A 19,434-nucleotide genomic window follows, 5' to 3' on the forward strand; every position below is an offset into this window, starting at 1 on the left:
TTGATTAACCAAGGAAGAGACACTTCACCAGACCAAATGAAGAAACGCCTCTCTCTCCCTCCCTCCATCTTCTCAAATCACTGTCTTTCATAAAGGCCCAGTTTGGAAAAAAGAATGTCTTTTTTCAGCCAGCCCTACTTCTTGGAATAGTCATTCTCCCTAGTGTTGACAAGGCTTTGTAATGTATTATTAGAATATTTTATGCATCATGTGGTGTTTGGCATGTGCAAGCTTTATTTTAGGCCCTGTACCACAGCAGTAAGTCACTCTGGTGAGCCTTACAAGACACAGGCGTATCGCTGTGTTGTAAACAAAGGGCTATCAAGTGACCTACAGCCATTAACTGATGAAATCAAACCACCTAGCACTTCTCTCTTTTTCTTTTACATCTCCACACAGCTGTTTGATGTGGCTTGAAAAACCAAAGGCAGATGACTTGTGTGATATTTCACCCCCTTGAAAGATCAATGAAATGAACTGTGGTTATGAGCGTTTCAGAGCAGTATCCACACTATGCCCTGTCACACCAGATTTCTTCTGTCAACATCATGACACATTTGCTAAGCCAAATTTAGATTCTTCATGGAGAAAACAATTATGCATTCTAACAGCAATATGATCACATACTTTGGGAAAATTCCTCTAACTTAGACTATAGTTAGGCAATTGTTGCTAATCAAGAAATGCTTGTGACCACTGAGAGAATTTAAAATAGATGATCTTGAAAATTACAAACTGAAAATTAGGAATCTGTACCAATTTTTTATTTCATTAGGAAATGAAAATACTACTATAGACCAGAGCTGTTTCAACTGTGTATAAATCTAGTGTTTTCACTAGATTGGATAAAACAATCTATCAGTAATTCTTGTGGTGCTTTATTTCAGTGTCCACTGAATTCTTTCTGTGGTTTACCTCTTTAATTACACAAAATAATAGGTTTTGGAAACTAATTGTTCTTCTTCCCTGTTATCTGATAAGAATCATGATTGAGAGTTGGGGATAAAAATCAGAAACACAGGCTAGTTGCAAGTATTAGCTGGTAAAAACAAGTCACACTTCTAGTGTTGAGACATAAAGATCATCCTTCAAATCAGTAACATTTTTCTGATATTAATTAGTGATAACAGAATCCTGGAAACAAATCTAGCCTGGATTTGAAAGAAAAAGAAAAAAGAGCAAGGATATTGCTATAATTAGAAAATAGTCCCAGTACACAAACTGCTGAGTTCCATATTGTATAGGGCAGGAAACTGTCTTCTCATCCTCTGTAACATCTTGCTATCGTGAATTTTTTTCCTGCTCTGTGCTGGGATGAAACCAAGAGCTTTCAAAGTTTGTGTAAAACACCCAGAATTCACACATGATCCACGTTCACATCCTGCCTGGCCAGTGTCAAGTGCAGGTCCCAGCACTGGGAGAAGTGGGGCCTGGTCTGACTGTCTGCCTCTTTTCAACCAGCACTTCCACCCAAGACACGGCCGAACCTCATGCATTCCTGCAGATTCACTTCTGATGAGTCAACGTGTTCTGACAAATACTAGATTAAGTAGAAAATTCCAAAAGTGCTCTATTTCTGACACCAGCCAGAGGTAGATATATTGTTACTGTAATAAGTTTAAACCACTCACCAGAGGCAGCCCTGCAATGGGGAGACAAAGCAATGGGTGGGACAAGAGTTGCATGAGGATGGGGCACCACCAACACAGGCAAAAAAGACTGAAGAAAGGTTATTTGACAGGCACCTTATTTGTTGCAGTATACTCTGTGCTATATTCTTGTTTTAATGTTCCCAAATAGATTTCCCACCCAATGGGTCCCTCAGTTTTCAGTTTACAATCCTCCCTATTCTTCCAGTGTCTAAAAAAGAGGATGCCTAGATGTCCAACAATCAGTACCAATGTGCACTGCAGGGGTATTTAGAGCCATAAATACTATCTGACGTATTTTTTCTCTCCAACTATATTTTGGGATGTGAGGCCAGCATCCTCAGACAGTCTGCCTACATTCAGTAAAACATCACTGATTTCAATCTATGTTCTGGAGACCAAAAATTCCACCTTAGACTCCTTTAGCAAGCGAGGCTGGAATGGAAAATTTAACAGTAAGAACAAAGGTGGGATTCAGTGTGATGTAAAGGACGCCAGGAATAATAGGTACTTTATTTTACCACTACAGGAAGGAAAATATGAGCAATAAATGAAAACCAAGTCATCTTTTCTCTTCTATTTGAGTTTCATCATAGTGCTTTTGTTTGTATATTTTTGAGATGTTTCAAGCATCCTCCCAGACAGAAATCTGCTGATTCCAACCTATGGGAAGCTCTGGCTCAGATTTGTGGGCAGCTCTCTAGGAAAGGTGGCTCTCCACAGCCCAGGTCTTCAGCACACTGTGAATCTTCTCTCAAGGTGCCTGACACCAGAAGGAACATGCCCTACAGTGAGACATTTATAGCTTAGGGAGAACGTAGGAGTCGTGTGAAGAGTGCTGTGAACTTCACAGTCCTCACATCATATAAACTCTGCTGCTTCTTTCTCAGAGTCTCATGACATTTGGTGCCACTTTTCATCTGCATCTGACCCAGGTTCTTTCTCTATTCCTGCACTGCAAGGTCCAGCACAGAGCTGCTCTTTTATGACCTTCAGACCAGGTCACTGCAAATACACTTTACCTGAATACATCCTGAAGAAGCACAGAAATTTTGGTAAATTAAAAATTCAGTCTTTCTTCAAAGGTCCAACAGCTCTCCATAGCATACACTCAAAGGTAATTTGTTGAACTTACAGAGTTTTGATGAATTAGAACCAAAATACTTGTGCTATAGCTACAGGTCAAAGAACTAGCTGCACTCTATCAGTTGCAGAACGAAAACAAGGAAACCTTTTGTTTCTCTGCTTGGTTTGAATGATGGATGCTGTTCAATCTTTTGTGACCTTCCTGTGACACATGTGTGTGTCCTTCATGTGTCTACAGATGACTTGTAAGTTTTGGCCTGTGATGGCCATCAGTGAGCAATAGCTGTCATGGATTATTCCTTTTGTAAGAGATATTTTCAAAGCCAGTGTCATGATGTGCTAATTTTTCCATTCCTCATCAGATAGTAGCCAGTAAAACCGATGAGAAAATAGATTTTGGTTAACCATTGCAAATGGTTGGTAATGATGTGTCATATTAGTGTGAGTGCTATGGCTGGTGCTTTGTTTTTGTACCATTAAGTTTCCCAATGGTAATCTTCTTCCTACAAGTTTCATTCCCTCTAATTATGACTTGGGTGATAATTTGTAAATATTGAACATCATGTGTCTCCTTGGCACTGTTTGCAACTGTACTGACAAGTCAGGCCTGGCCTTATTGTGGAATATGTTCAAACTGGCATATGCAAGGAAGCCAGAAAACACAGGCATGCTTGTTTGCCTTTCCCTCATTTCAGAAACTTTGGTCTCATTTATCTCTAATCACAAGCACTCCATGGATCTGCACAAGCTCAGACAATATGCTGACATGAAAGCATTTTGTTCGTTGTTTGGTGCATGTCATTTTTCCTAGCTTTATTACAGAAAAGGAAATGGCAGGGTCCTCTATCCCACAGAGAGAGTGTTTGTACAAGAACATATTTAGTCCTAAGATAGGTCATTTCAGGTTAGGTGACAGCAGAGCCATGTTAATTCATGTTTCAAAAACGCTATTGTCAGCAAATGGTAGCCTTTTCCCTTTTTAAAGCTGATAGTAAGGTTTTATACTTTTTCCAGTGGGAGAGTACATTTTGTTACTTTGGTCTCTAACAGAGTTGAGGTGGCAAATTTATACAGAATAACCCTAGTGACCACTCCCCCTGAGACTTCAGTTTGCTTTGCTATTTTGGACTAAAATCTGTGCCAGTGCAGGACCTGATTCCCTGTGGTTCAGAGGCTGTGCCATGGAGAGAACATCATCATTTAAGAGGACAGGGAAAATGGGAGGGGGTGATAACAGCTCCATTCATCCAGCTTTAATCAGTTGTTGCAAATCTGCCACAGTAGTGGCATCAGCTTCAACAGATAAAGCCCACAATGGATGTGCCTTCACCAGACTTTTCAATTAACCAATTCCAACTGCACACAAGGTTGAGAATATCTAAAACACTTAGTGAGGGTAACCTGTTTTCTAAGTTCAGAGGTAAAAAAAAAAAAGGTTTTAAATCTGAACTTAGTTACCTTAAGACAAAAAGAGAACAAGGAAATTGAAAAAGTCAGCAGTAAACACAAAAATTATCCCTGAGCTGAATTCAAATGGCTAATCTGAGTTAAAATTCATGTTCCCTTGTCTTCAGTGCTATTTCAGCTTTAGGTTAGGTCACTCATCCTGACTAGGGTGGCAACATTATTTTTCCTACAGCATGATATGCACTCTAGCACAATTCAGTTTTCCAGAATATAGAGCCAAAGAACTTATTATCAGTGATTTAGGTTATAAATTCATTCATAGCAGAGGTGGGAGGTTTCTATTTGCTCTTTTTATTCTCAGAGGTGTGTGCCTATGCAGATGGCTGATGGGGAAGAACTGTTGGGCAGGGTACAGTGTAGGCAATTGCTGGAGGATCTACCATTAACTAAATCCTCTACATACACAGTGCAGTCATGTGTGTCAGAAGAAATTTCTTTCATTAGCAGGTTCAACTGATCTGTAAGCCTTTCCTTACAATATTCAAACACGTAAAAAAATTAAATTATCCCTGCATAAAACACACTCTTTAATACACATAGTCCATTACTGGGTCTAATATACCATTATAAATCACAGCAGCTATCAAAATAAGCATTTTTGTTGTCTAGCACATTTATTTTTAACAGGCTTTAAACCACAAGAACATTATTCTAGCCTTTGCAGTGGAGAAAATGCTATTCTTACACTCATTTGGCATTTTTTGGAGGTATCCTGCAGTGTAGTAGAGTATTTTATTTGAATTGCTTCAGAACTTAACATCCTAAAGCCAACTCATGTCATGGGTCTCTAGCACAACTGGATTTATTTAATCTTTTTTTGTTGTGATGGGCTTCAATGGCACTACTGGTTCTTTTGTAATGAACCCCAGCAAACACTCACTGATATATTACAAATGAGTGGAACTGATCAAGAGCTATATATTGCTCAGAAAGATTAATTTAATAGGTGGAATACTTAATACTTCCACTTAATAGGTGGAATTTCTTGCAATTGAGATAGATTTCTCATGTGAGAAAGTAGCACTCATTTTAAGGGCTGAGGAATCAATTCCACAAAGAACATGGACTAGAAGTCCAGAATATACATAGAATAACTGAAAACCAGAAAATTACACCAAATAAGGTAGAACCTCCACTGTCTCTTCATGCTTATATTTGCAGATGGATTTGGGTCTTTAAATAGAAGAGGACAGCTTTCCACATCTGGATGATAAGGATGGGAGGATTTAAAAAAACCCCTATTGTATTGTTTAGCAATACCAGGAAAATAGAAAGCAAGCTTTGAACAACACAATTGTTCCATCCTGTTCATCTGAGATGCAAGTCAGCAATTGTGGAACTTCAGGAAGAAAATAACTGTGATGTTATTGCGGCACTTTACCATTACAATTGAAGTAAAATATACCCAGTTCTGGCATAGACTTAAGCTTGGTATCTGCAGCAAATAGTTCAGCCTGACGACTGACATATGAACACCTTACTCAGTGCAAAGGTTCAGTACCAGCAGAAGAAGAGCTGTGTGTGTGTGAGGAGAGTAACATCTATGCCTGATACAGTGCATGTCATGACTAATAACACACGGCAATATTGGTCTTCTGGGTCAGGTTAGTGCATATGGAGATATTTGAGGGTCACTTCAAATTTTTCATGTTTGAACAGACTAATTCATCTCTTATCTATTTTCACCACATATGCAAAGCAGAGGCCTTTATCAGCTTCTAGTGAGTTGAGATAAATGCAGACACACCCTGGTGGACTGAGGAAATCACACAAGCTCACATAAAGACCCAAGTCTTTGTTTCTGGTGTCACAGAAACACCTCACAGTAGGAGAAAGCAACTTACTTGCATTTCTGAGTTGATCCTCTTGATCAACTTTTTTTGCATGAGTCTGAGCATTTTGTGGGTGTCTGTACTGAATGGGGACAGTGTGATTTCCTTGGAATGTAGTTCCTCCTTTTGTAAAGAGCCAAGTTGGCAAACCTGGCTGCAAGCACAGTTTTAGCTCAATTCCCTCAAATAGTCCCAGCACTTAGACTTGCTACTCTATATTTTATGGTTATAACATCTATCCACCTGAATTCTTGTACTGAAATGCAGAGCATATTTTGGAAGTCTTTACAACAGCCTTATCACAGTATGGAAGGCTGTTGTAAAGCTAACAGCCTTCCATACTGTGATAATTAAAGGAATGACATGGGTCATAAAAATGAAAAAGATTAAAAGGCAGATATCCATGAGTAACCAAGACAGCATACAGATTTGATCTAAATGTTCACACAGCAATTATGAATGATCTTGATGCAGGACATTTCCTGCAGTTTAATTGTCATTTGCTGCTAATGGTTCTTAGGAGTCCCTGAGATAATAACTCTTCACAGCCAAACATTAATCTCTTAAAAAAAAAAAAAAGTTCTCTATGTCAATAGATACAGATAGCAAAGTATATTATATATGATAACTGTGCCAAAATAGTGATTATAAGGTATGTTTTATTAGAATAGTACCAATGGATCTACTTGCCCACCAAATGACCAAGTTTCCTTTTAATGTCATAAAAAATATACTAATATCAGCATCTAAAACCCAAGAAGTCCCTGAATTCTTCCAAGGTGTGGCACAAATACCTAGGATACTAAGCAAAAGAAATTGTGCTGGCTCTGTTCTTTCCTCTGAAAGAGCTCGCAGGATGGTGTCAGGCAGTGGCTTTCTGCTTGGTGGGCACACATAAAGCATGCCACTGTGTGCCATGACTTCACCCTGCTCACTTAATGTGTCTCCAAGAGCCACAAGGCAAATTAGCAACCAAACTTACGGTCAAGGATTTCCAAAAGGCTGCTGATGCCTTGCTTGATACACAGCTTGTCAAGCTGAGATGTCATGGTCAAACTGTGTAGGGTCCCAGCAAGATCAGCACGTCTGTGTGACAGAGCTGGGCTCACAGATTTGGAGAACTGGCCCAAAGGCTGGAATGAGACCCCCAGCTCTCCTTTACTCAGCCTGCTGGGAGTGGCTTATTCAGGGAAAGGAAAAACCAAGAAAAAGGTCTGCTGGTGTACCTGTGTCAGCACTGTACAGAGTTGCCTCCAAGTCATCTCCTTGCATCTAGGAACGTCTGTGGGGGGAACTGGTCTGGCCTGGCACAGTCCATTGGGTTGATAGTGTGTTGGGCTAATATTGTGCTTTGTGTGCAGGTATACTTAGGGCTGGAAAGCAGACTGCACTCCTTCCGTGCTCAAGCTGGCTCCACAACCTACAGTCACAATTGCGTAATGCTGTGTTTGAGATCATCAGCCCTGCCAAACACAAACCCTCTCTGTGCAAAGCTTTGGTGGTCTTTGCCCCAAGTGAAAATGTGGTGCAAACACTCAAAACAGCTACAAACAAAACTGAATTGGCTGTGTTTGTAAATTTGCTAGTGAAAGCAATGGGGTCTTTATTTATGCCCCAGCTTCATACATAACCTGATACCAAAGTTAATAACCTGATAGAGTCTACTTAGCTTCATAGCGGCTTTTTGATAATCAAACAGGAGCAATGTCAAGGATAGTGTTCATTTCCCATCTGTGTTTGGTTAGGAGGTTATGACCTTTTCTTTTCAATGCTGACCTCGCTTTTGTCACTGTAAGTTTATGTTATTGCAGTGCACTTTAAGTGATGCCCTACTTTCCCTTGGTTTAGAGAGGGAGCTAATGACGCTCATTGGCATGAGCGCTGCCTCGCTGTGAACCGGTGATTCATGATCGCCTTCCAAGGACCTTAAGGAATTGGCCTTCATAAATCCCGAAATGGCCTGGGACCAGCCTTTCTGACATCCTGGCTCTCACCAGAGGCAAGAGTGTCACAGCTGCAATCAGGAGAGTGGCTGATCTGCAGCAGCCTCAGCTCCCTTTTTTTGGCAGATGTCCCTCAGCAAGGGTCCGTCAGCCACAGATTTTATTTTGAAATATTGTGTTGACCTTCAGAAGATGCTGAAAAGCTCAATAGTTTGAAGAAGGAGTTCAGGGATGGCTGAGCAGTCTGAGTTTTTTCATGCTAATGGGATCTTTTTTTGTGCGCTTGTTTCTGAAAGGATTTTTCAGCTGGTTCATTTACTTTCTTTCAGCCTGTCCTCTCCCCTCATTTGAAGAGACCTGGGAAGCTTAAATGTGCAACTGTTGCTCTTCAGACGTTCTCATTTATACTGGGCCCAGAACAAGGTTTTGGACTTGTTCAGACCCTGGAATGCTTCCTTTAGAAATCTGGAGCCAGATAAGGAGTCTGTGAGATAAGCAAAGAGGCTGTTTCCAAACTTCAAGAGGGTATTTACCTTTCTCATTGGGGTGAAATGAGGATAATGAATCCATTCTTACAAAACACCTCCAAAACTCAAAAGGCTTAGTGCTGGTGTTTACTACAGACATAGCGCAGAAAGGCTGAGCTGTAGGATGGTGCCTGCCATTAAGGGGCTGATTTAAAACGATGGCCCTCATCCCTGCATGAACAGGCTGGCCAAAGGTCTAAAATGGGACTTGGGACTGTCTCTGCTGCTTTTGCCCCCTGCCCTCTCTCTGCAGCCCCTGCTTGCACCCTCCTGCCCTTTTGCCATGAGATCCAGCAATCCACCACCCCAGGGCCATTCCTCACTCTCCTCCTCTTCCTGTCCTGGTGGGAAGATGCAGAGAGTGGAATGTGAGTCCTCCTGGGCAAAGCTGTCCTGATGCTTTGGAGGCAAGCCAGCTGGGAGAGGAGAGGGGACGGCGTGTGGTGCTGGAGGCTGCCTGTCAGCAGCAGGACCCGTGCCTGGCTCCATCCTGTCTGGGCACTGCAGAGGAGCTTGGTGGGAGCTGTGAGCCAGCCAGCACTGAGACACTCTTACTGCTCTGTCTTCTCTCCCAGAACTCCAGCTCAGGTGAGATCCAGGGAGCATTCAGCACAAAATGCTGACACTGGTTAATCTAAGCACCTGAGAGTTTTGTGGCCAGTGAGTGTTAGCTTTTTAGATCTCTCTGTTGGACTTGTGCCCTGACCTCACTCTAAACCCCATTTGAGATGCCAAAGCAGCCTCTCTGGATTTTCCCTATAATATTAAGCTTGGTCTGTTTATCCAAAAGAAAATAAAATGGCAGTGGTAAAATTGGAAATTGGTCAGTAAATGTATGTTTTTAATTTAGGACTTCATAGTGAAACAATTGCTTCTAAATATGATGTTTTACTAAACAGTTGATATTTAATTCAATATTTTGGGCACTGAACAAAGGTCACTGTCATTTAGCAGGAACATTTTCTTTTACATCCCTGCTCCTATTAAAAATATTCAAATCATATTGTATTACTTATTAGCACCGTGTATGTTGTGTTCAGACAAAAAATATGGAGTTCTTATCATTAACAATTACTCACTTAAGCATTTTAAATTTGAACAAGATACAGATGTTTGGGGTGAGGATGGACTGATCTCAACTCTTACACACCTTGCTTTCACACAAAGGTCTGGTTTTGGACCTAAGCTAGGTCAGGATAAGCTACATTCCTTCAGTGTGAAGCCATCATCTTTTCCAAGACTTGACTCCACAGTCTGTATGCTATCATTGGTGTCATTGATCCCTGTGATAGTTGAGCTGACTAAAGACTAGAGAACAGGGTGCTTAGGACAGGCTGAAAGACAGATCAATGGCAATGACAGAATCTCAATACTACCTCATTTAAAATGAGCAATTGATGATAGAGGGTAAATACTGAGATGTAGAAGACGTAACAGGAATAATAGGTGCGGAACAGTAAATCTTTAAAATCTTATATATTGTTAATGAAGATAATAATTACTCTTTACAGAAAGGCTGAATTAACCAACACTGCATTTCTAAGTAACCAGCTAATGGACACAGGCATTATCTTTCCATAAGTCTTTGAAATCCCTATAAACCATGAGTAGTCAAATATTTGACTGATGGGCTTTTACCTCTGTTAATAGCATGTGATGGTGGTCTCAGTAAATAACATAACTTTAGATTTCCCTCTTGCAGCTGGGAAAGGGGTACTTTCTTATTTTTAAGCCACCTCTTATTGCTACTTGCTGCTTCCTGAAAGGCTTTTTATATTGTGAAAACAATTCACTGGTTGTTACCTTATTTTTGTGTCCTGAAGGGGATTTTGGGTGCACAGACTCTGCTCAGATAAGCAGGGACCTCTCCCACTGCAGTCAAAGGAATTTTTAAGCCATTCCTGCTTACCTGCAGACAGAAGTTGGCTCAGCTTGTGTTTCACCTACAAGAAAATTGTGGCATTATTTGCATAAAAGAAGTTTTTTCAAAGTATGTTATATGAAAACTTCTCAATTTGAAAACAAACAAACAAAAACACAACTTGGCCATCTTCAGGAAGCAGCAAAGTTGTCTCTGAGCTCTACCCCAGAAGATTTTACTAGGGCAGCTTACCTCTGAAGAAAAACAAATACATACTTATTTTTGTAAACGTATTTTCAGAAGGAAGGAAAGAAAACTCCACAGAACAGGAAAACAGGTCTTCTAACTGAAAATAACCACACAACGTGTTTTCCCTTTTTACAGCTCTGCATGAAAATCATAGGCTTCAGTCCTGCCATTAGAATGTCATTAATGAGTTTTGTGATTTCATGTACACTTGTGCTGACTTTACTTAAGTCTGGCTCTCACCTCTCTCAACTTCTATTAGCATGTTCTGCATTCACAACACCTCCTCTCATGTAACCTTCCATAGTCATCCAGGTAAAAAAAAAGTGACTTTTATTGGTTAGGTCTTTCTGAATAGAACCAGGAGGACAGAATCATCCCTTTCTCACAAATGGACATGCCTTGCAATCCCTCTCTTTTGTATACATAAGGTCAGGATAAAAAGGACAAAAATCAAATGTAATCTGATAGAAATAATAACTGAATTCTATGGGATTTAACGGAAGATAAAATGTAATGAGATTTTAACATGAAGTTCTGAAGCACAAACAGATTGAATATTAAATTTCATAGGATAATTCAGAAATTTGTAGTAAGGTTCCCATGCTAGATTCAATAGGATTTTCCCATTGTGGAAATTTATGGTGGAGAGTTGACAAGGTCTTGAAAATGTCACAGGAGAGGACATTCCTAGAAAAGGAGCTATTCAATCCTCTGAGCAGGGAAAAGGACACAGTGAAATGTTGCCACCATGTCATGTACTCTGGTAATTTGTTTGTGAGGCCAGTGTTTGCAATACCAGGCAAAACAGACACTCGGGAATTTCAGATTCTGACTGCAATAGGCTTAATATACCCTAAATACTAGGAAATTAAGAAATCAAAGTAAAGCATAAAAACAGCACACATTTGGGTCCTCTGCTTTCAACTCTAGCATATTTTTCACTGAAGGTGATAGAATTTACACCCTGACTTTAACTAAAGGCACCTTCATCCTGGATAGGGAAACACCCCCATTTACTATTGGAAAGTGCTGCAAACACACAGGGATAAAACTCATTATCATGCAGCACTCCATCCTTGAGCATGTATAGGAAGGCAAAAGCAAAGTGTTCAAAGTTTTCCCTCATCAAAGTTTTCTTTTCCTTCATCAAAAGAGTTAAACAACAGTTAAGATAGTTTTCAATCATCTCCTGCAAGCAAAATTGCATCTTCAAACATGAACAACATTTTCCACTCATCTAAATGGATGGTAAATACACTTTTAGGGTGAAATTTGGATTATTTTCTCTGATGCAGAAGTGCTTTATCACACAGGGAGCGGGAGCTCCACATTGGCTCACTGCTTACTGGAGCCTATTACTGTTTGTATTCTACTTACTCTTTAAAAGATTATTAATATTGCAATTATATATATATATATTTCTTTTTTTACTTCAGCTTTGGGCATTTGTAAGAATGATATCAAATACTGAGTATTAACAAGGAACATTTTCCCTCAGGAAAAATATTGGCCTCTAATCCAAAGAGCAAAAGCAATAAACCTAAAGAGTTTAAGGAAAGGTTTTAAAAAACAGCAATATATAATATGTAAAATTAGTACTCCCTCTCTAGAAATAGACAGGAAAACTGAAAATAATTAAAGTAACTTATTTAACATTTTCAGTGACAGCAGGAGAGGGCAATTAATCAACTTTTACCACTAATTCAACTACCAACACCTCTCATTGTCTTCAGCAAAGCTGCCTCACTCTCTTTTATCCTGCTTTCTCAGACCAAACAGAATCTGATCTATGTGGATGAGAAGACATATGAAAGTATATATAATACTGCCCATATAATAACACACATAACATATATCAGGATATAAAACAGCAATAGATGAAAGCATATATAATTCCCATAACTGAAATCCTAATACAATTTTGAATGTGGAACAGTCTCAAAGATAGAGAGCAATCCAAGTCTGAGTTACCCCAGTGTGTATCTAAGACAAATGAAGCTTGTGAAGTTATTTCAGTTTGTTCTTTTCTAGTCATACTTTGGGACAATCCACAGATTTGGGACTTTTCTCTGGGCCTACTTGGAATGCTGGGCTTACTTGGAAATTTGCTACTTTTATCCTCACAGGATCATCTGTGATGTGGGTGTGTAGAGGGGAGAAGCAAACCCCAATGTCTTAATTAATATCTCTGATGGTCCTAAAGTTCTGGTGATTTAGTTTGGGTCAACCAAACTAAAATCCAAAACACACTCTTATTTATGATGCAGCTAAAGACAAATCAATAAAAAGTCATGTATTAGGCATTAACAATGGCACAATAGGTCTATTTCTACCAAGCTTGAAATCTCACTAGCTAGATTAGTTTTAAAACAAAGTAAAAGAAAGGTGAGATTCAGCATCCAGCTCAAACAAACTAAAAATAAACAAACAAAAAAAGAAACATTAATTAAGAAACATTAAATAAGTAAGTTTGGAATTCTAAATGTAGATGATAATTGTTTTCATCTTGCTCATTAAACATGCTCAGAAAGGATTTGTTTCCACAAAATTTAGATGAACATAGATAGCTCCTACAGGACTGAACAACTTGTGCAACTATTAATGAGAAAAATTTTCTGTCAAAAAGATACATCAGCCTTCTATTAAAGTCAGAGAAGAGGAAATCCATTTTTCAAATATGGTGCAGATGCACACAAAACTAGAGCTAAATCCAGTGTCCATGAAGAGTCAGTGGCAAAACTCCCAGGGATAACCACGAGGTCACTGTCTTGCTCAGGGTTCTTACAAGAAAAGTGACACAACCACAAAAACAGGTAAAAAACCCCAGTTTCCCAAGACCCACATGCGTTGTTGGAGGCCTGAGTATTTGTGGTGGGTGATAAAGGGCTGGAATCCAGCTGAGGGCGGCTCTGCCAGATGTGGGCAGGGGTAGCAAAGCTGGGGCTGGGTGTGGACATCCCACAGCAGGGCCATGTGGCTCTCAGCCCTAACAAACGCTCCGTGTAATCAGTCCATTAGTCCAGGGTTCTCCCAGTCCCAGACAGTTGTTTAAAATGAGCATTAATTGAAGCAAACCAGAAACCTTAACACTGTATTTCATAAATAACTGTAACTTTACTGCCTAAATTCATGGTGGTCCAGCCTTGTTACTCTTGCAGGCAAAATACCTTTCTGAGTCTCCTCTCCCCTCTGAAGGAGGGTCAGCCATGGCAGGTAGGTGCACGGGCACGCCACAAGGTCACAAAGATACACACCCCAGACACCAGGAGGCAAGAGTATCATATGTGCTATATTTTTGGTCACCTGCCCATATCTAAGCAGCTGAAAACCCCTCAGGTATTACATGCCATCTTCCTGCAGTAGGGCAACCACCTGGAGGCCACCTGCTGGCCTGCTCTTTCTAAAGAGAAGCAGAAAATTTTATGTGACTGTTCAGTCACAACCAAAGATATTATTCTAGCCATTTTATAAAATAAATTATATATTAGGCAAATTTCATATCCTTATGCTGAAAGAAAATCTGGCTGAAGCAAAAAAACTTCCTGTGTGGGAAGTGAACAACTTACATAATATAAAATTGTCAATAAAAATTAATTACTCACTGCTTACATCTAGATGTCTTTATAAGTGTGCCTCCTCAATAAACTGAGTCTGCTTGTAGAAGTGTAACTGAGAGGCCCCTGTGCTTCATCATCAACTCCAGCTATGCTATTTTGAAAATAAAAGACCTGTATCCTGTCCAAAAAAAAAACTCTGGAGGTGACTTGCTGTGTTGCCATTTTGGATTACAAAAAAATACTCAGCTAACACACAGGGGAAGGCTTAATTCCAGCAAACGCACACATAAACAGGAAACCTCTCTCCAGTCAGAAGGTATTTTTTCTTCGTACAATGGGGTTCAAAGATGTGTCATCATATAGTTTAAAACAATTGCTAAGGAACCTTACAATTTCCAATAGTTTAGGAATAGAGTTGGCTTCCACAGTTGAAAGTCTGTCTGAAATTGCTTGGGAAGCACATAAACACTAACAAATATATGCTGGCTTAGGCCAGTGCAGAAATTTTAATCAATAAGCATGTCAAGCTAGGGGACAGGGAGGGGAGGGAATCAATTTTCAGAAGGCAAATGGTAACAACTGTAGATTTAATCAAATTGCAGATGCAATCCCTTACTATTCTCAATACTTTTGAAAGAAAGTAGCTCCATGGCAAAGAATGAATTTCAATAAATGTCACATATTTAGGTTTATTGCTGAACTTTTAAATTTATCAAGCTAGGTCACTGATCCCTCACAGAAATGATAACCATACATGTCAAAAAGATTTTGATAGTGTTTGGCTGGATAAACATCAAAATGAAGGAACTGCAGTAAAGGAAAGCAACTTACATAAAAAATTGTTACTTCTGTATGACTACAGGAAAAAAGATATGCCACTGTGACCCTTCAATGGGAGGCTAAAGCTGCAACGTACACAATGAAGGGGTTAGCTATCAAATGCCATGGTGATGGCCATGGTGTGAACACTTGGGCAAAATGAAAATCTTCTGAAAGCATTTGGCAATTTTCCTCCCACATGCATTTGCAATCAAATTTATCATTAATTCAGACAAGAACCTTTTGCTGCCTTCCATACAAAAGGACAATTGAATGTTAATTTTCTTGGGACAAGCAGAAGAAACTATCAGAGCTGTAGGATGCACAGAAAAAGCAGCATTTCATTTAAGAATTTTAAGCTTATTAAACTCCTCAGCATTGCAGAAAATCTTCTGTTATTGACAACTGCTTGAAAAATTGAATGTTCTGGAGCCCTTGCTTCCCTGGCGACCGGGGTGCTGGGAGGAGAGGCAGAGGAGAGGTTTCAGACCATTCACTGCTGCTGTTGCACCACATGCACCCTTGTGCCTGGCTTATGTACACAGCCTCTCCTTAAAATACAAGCATTATAAAATTCTTAAAATTTGAGGGTTATAAGCCCCTCAAGTTATTTATCTCCACTAAAAAAAAAAAATCTATCTATTTTCCACTCTTATATTTGGTGTACTCAATTGCAACTAATTCAGTGAAAGTCCATCTGAGCCCAGAGGACTCTGTCACCATTCAGCCACATCAAGTGACTGAAAAAGATCACAGTGTGACTAAAAAGTCCCAGAACAGATCAAAAACCATGGCAATCTACTTGGGAACACTGTTTGCTTCAAAGGAGTTATATCCTGGACTAACGTGGTCTGATAACTTTACCTCTCTTTTCTTTCTCTAATGTTTAAAATTGGAGAAAGAAAAAAATACATTATCGTCTTGTACAACATCATAGTTTTCCTCAAGGCAAATAGCTTGGCAATTTGCTAGATTTGTTAATGCTAGAGGAAACAAGTTAGCACACATAGCGTGTGTTTGAATGCCTTTGGAAATTAGATTGAAACACTGATTTGATTTCCTAAAAGGTATCTTAAACAAGGCAAGGTTAGAGATTTGGAGAATAATGAGAATTTGTGTGACTTCAAACAGCTCTACATAAAACAGACCTGATATTCTGGGGGGAAAAAGGTCACCTAATTATTCGTTTCCTGAAGGCCCTGTCTATACTACATTTCCCCTGGGTAAGGAAACTGATTTAAAAATGGCTTCTGCTAACATGTTTGCCTCAGTGGCTATGTATGAGACAGATTTTTAAAGCCGCTGCCAAGAAAAACACATCATTTTTGCAAGAGAACAACAGAAACCTCCTTATCTTGGCTGTAGCAGAAAGATGCCACCCTCAGATGGAGCTCTTCATGGAGCTGTGGCCCTGCCTCCTTGGTGATGGCACCCTGCTTGGGCAGTGTGGCACAACCACCAGTGGTGCGTTGCACAGGCTTAATTACCAAATACAGAGGAAGCAAAATCACCAACTGTGGCCACAGCAGAGAAGATGCACAGGTTGATGGTTCATCTGAGGGTAACAGCCTAATGAAACATGAAGTTGTGCCACCAGCTCAAAGGACAGACAGCAAGGGAGCAACAGGGAGGCAGAAAGGCTGGACATAGGGGTTCCACAGGAGCCCATCACAAAGGTGGTGTTGCCACCCAAAATCTTAGCAAGGTGTGTCTGAAGTGTCACACACTGCATGCACTCCTTCTGCTTTGCACCAAACAGATCCTTGTAACCCCCTACTGAATTTTGTGTTTCTGTAGTTTCAGATAATGCTGTTCAGCTACCCTATCCCTTTCTTGTTCAAGAAATTATGTGTAGTGCTGAGGGAGCCCAAGCAGGATTTCCATTACGCTAGATATTTCACAAACACAGATGGAGATGGAGGACCTCTCCTCGCTTTCTGCCTGAAGCAATAAAGTCTAGACACATGCCCACCACGAAGCAGTCGTGGCACAAAGCAGATCACCCAGTGCTCTGTGGCTCCCACTGCTGCAGCTCTGCCTCTCTGGCTGCCCCAGCACAGCAGGCTGCCGGCATCAGGTTCCCTTTGTGGCTGTGAAGGCAAGACTGCTGCTCTTACACTGCAGCCAGCTGTGCCACTTAGGCTCTGGAGCTCTGGAAGCCAGATTTGGGAGGCAGCAGGCTTTGAATTTCTCCTCTGAATTGAAAAAATACAGAGCAGACATTTGCAGATCATAGAAGAAGAGGAGTAGATGGGTTGCCCCCTTTGATTGCACTGGACAAGCAAGAAGAGGTTTCAGGTCATCAGCTAAGGTACGAGAAAACCATAAATGCAGGAGAATCAGGATGGGAAAGGCAGTACTGGGAAGACAGCATTTGCTACTCAGTTTTGCTTTCATGAGCTTTTCATTGAACCTCGGCTGAATTTTGGCTTTCTGACTGCCTTGCCCTGACTCAATGAGCTCCCCTCCATCTATGGCTGCGCTGTCATCTACACTTGAGCAAATAACACGTCTGTGAACCCCTCCCCAGCCACAATATGTGCACTTTAGCTTACCAATAAAGAACTGCTATGCAGTGGTTGGCCTCTGAAGAGAAGGGAAAAAAAAAAGAAAAAGAAGGAAAAAAGGGGAAAAAGAATAAAAAGGAACAAAAAAGAAAAAAAGGGGGAAAAGAAGAGAAAAAAAGAGAAAATCCTTATGTGATAATAAAGACAATTCATTCCCTGTCCACCAAAAAGGCACAGAAGTTCACTGTCTTCTCTAAATAGTGAGGTGATTTTTTTACAAAATATCCCAGTTTCCAAATGATTCAGTTTGTATTAGAAGACAGAAAAAGAATCATGCAGTGCTGAAGAAGGATTAGGGCACAAAGAACAAGCTATACAGTCATTCTCCAAGTTACTTTGTTTTCAACATGCAGCTCCTGCCAAAGGCTAGCTTTTTGCTCTTGCAGTGTGTGATCTGTAAACATTTAACCAGCTCTCTGAGAAACATGTGAGACACTTTATCTTGCCTGATTATGAATCCAAACCTCTCAGATCTAAAAATAAAAAGACAACAAAAAAGAGACACCATCCTCTTTTTGCAGCTGGACAATGAAAAAAGCACCTGTGGGATGAAAGCAAATGAACTATCACACAGGGCATAGGTTCTTCAGGAAAAGCATGCACTGCAGCTTGAATAAACCTCCTGCAGGTTACAAACGCAGTTTGTTAAACAACACTGCTATTTGACTATTAATCCCTATTGATGTATGTGCAAAACTTCCAATTTCTAAGGAGTGCATTCATTTTTATAAAGCCTAAGACCACATAATTTAATGCTGACATGGAAACAGTGGTGGAATGCCATTATATGAGCCCTTTGCGATTTGTTTACCGTTCGAAGCAAATTCTGCTTTTAAAAATGGGAAAAATAAACCCCAAACAAACCCCAACAACAGCAACAACACAAAAAGGCCATACCGCAAAGAAAACTGAGAACGCCGTGCAACCATAAAGTACACATCCCCAACTTGGGGAATCCCGCAGGCTCACCCTGCGCCTCTCGGAAGGCGGTCGGACCGGCCACCACAAACGCGGAGCCGCCGTCTCCGAGTTGGAAGTTCCAGGCTGCACTGCCGGACACTGCCCCGCGGCGCTCCTGCCGAGCGGGAAGGGGCGGGAGGGGCAGCGGCTCCGGCTGCGGCCAAGGGCGCTGCCCACAGCATCCCGGCGAGCGCTGCCTGCCCTGCCCCGCCGCGGCAGCGTTCCCGCGTCCCGGCGCCCTGCGGAGCCGGGCCGGGGCAGGGGCCAGCCCGCAGCCCCGCACGACTATCACCAGCTCCGCACAGCCACCACCTGCCCCGCACCGCCATCGCCTGCCCCGCACCGCCACCACCTGCCCCGCACGGCCATCGCCTGCCCCGCACGGTCATCACCTGCCCGCACGGCCATCGCCTGCCCCGCACGGCCATCGCCTGCCCCGCGGAGCAGCGGCGGCTCCCGCGAAGTTCCCGGGCGGGGCACAGGCAGCCCCGCGCCGCTGCCCGTCCTCCCCCGCTCCCGGCTCATCCCGCGTCCCCGGCGGGTGCCGGTCCTTACCGCAGCGGAGCGGAGCGGGCTGCGCGCCGGCACCACGGCCGGAGGGGCGAGCGCTGCGCCCGGCGGGCTGGGCTGGGCTGGGCTGGGCTGGCTCGGCGCTCCCGGCCCGGCAGCCGGCCCAGCCCGGGCGGGCGGGGCGGAGCGGGGCGCAGCCCGGCGCACCTCCGAGCCCCGCTCTGCCGCTCCGCCGCTCCCCTCCGCCCCGCGGGCTGCCCCGGCCCTGCCCCGCTGCCGCTGCTGTCCCTACCTGGGGGCGGCAGGGGCTGCGCGCCCCGGCGGGCAGGGGCCCTCTCCCTCCCGCACGGCACCTGGGCTCGGGGCGGCTCTCCGCGCCCTTCCCTCAGGCGCCTCCGCCGCGCTGG

At 42.0% G+C, this 19,434-nt stretch overlaps 1 protein-coding gene across 2 annotated transcripts in view; it reads right to left on the reverse strand.

Moving 5' to 3' along the window:
* The window catches only part of MET (MET proto-oncogene, receptor tyrosine kinase), an 89,560-nt gene extending 70,466 nt beyond the window's left edge, over positions 1 to 19,094 (reverse strand). For both annotated transcript variants that reach the window (XM_059472694.1, XM_059472693.1), the window contains exon 1: positions 19,073 to 19,094. The gene's annotated coding sequence lies outside the window, so the exon portion shown is untranslated. The remainder of the gene's footprint in view (positions 1 to 19,072) is intronic.
* Positions 19,095 to 19,434: the final 340 nt, after the last annotated feature.

The sequence above is a fragment of the Ammospiza nelsoni genome, chromosome 5, assembly GCF_027579445.1.
Source record: "Ammospiza nelsoni isolate bAmmNel1 chromosome 5, bAmmNel1.pri, whole genome shotgun sequence".
Lineage (NCBI taxonomy): Eukaryota > Metazoa > Chordata > Aves > Passeriformes > Passerellidae > Ammospiza > Ammospiza nelsoni.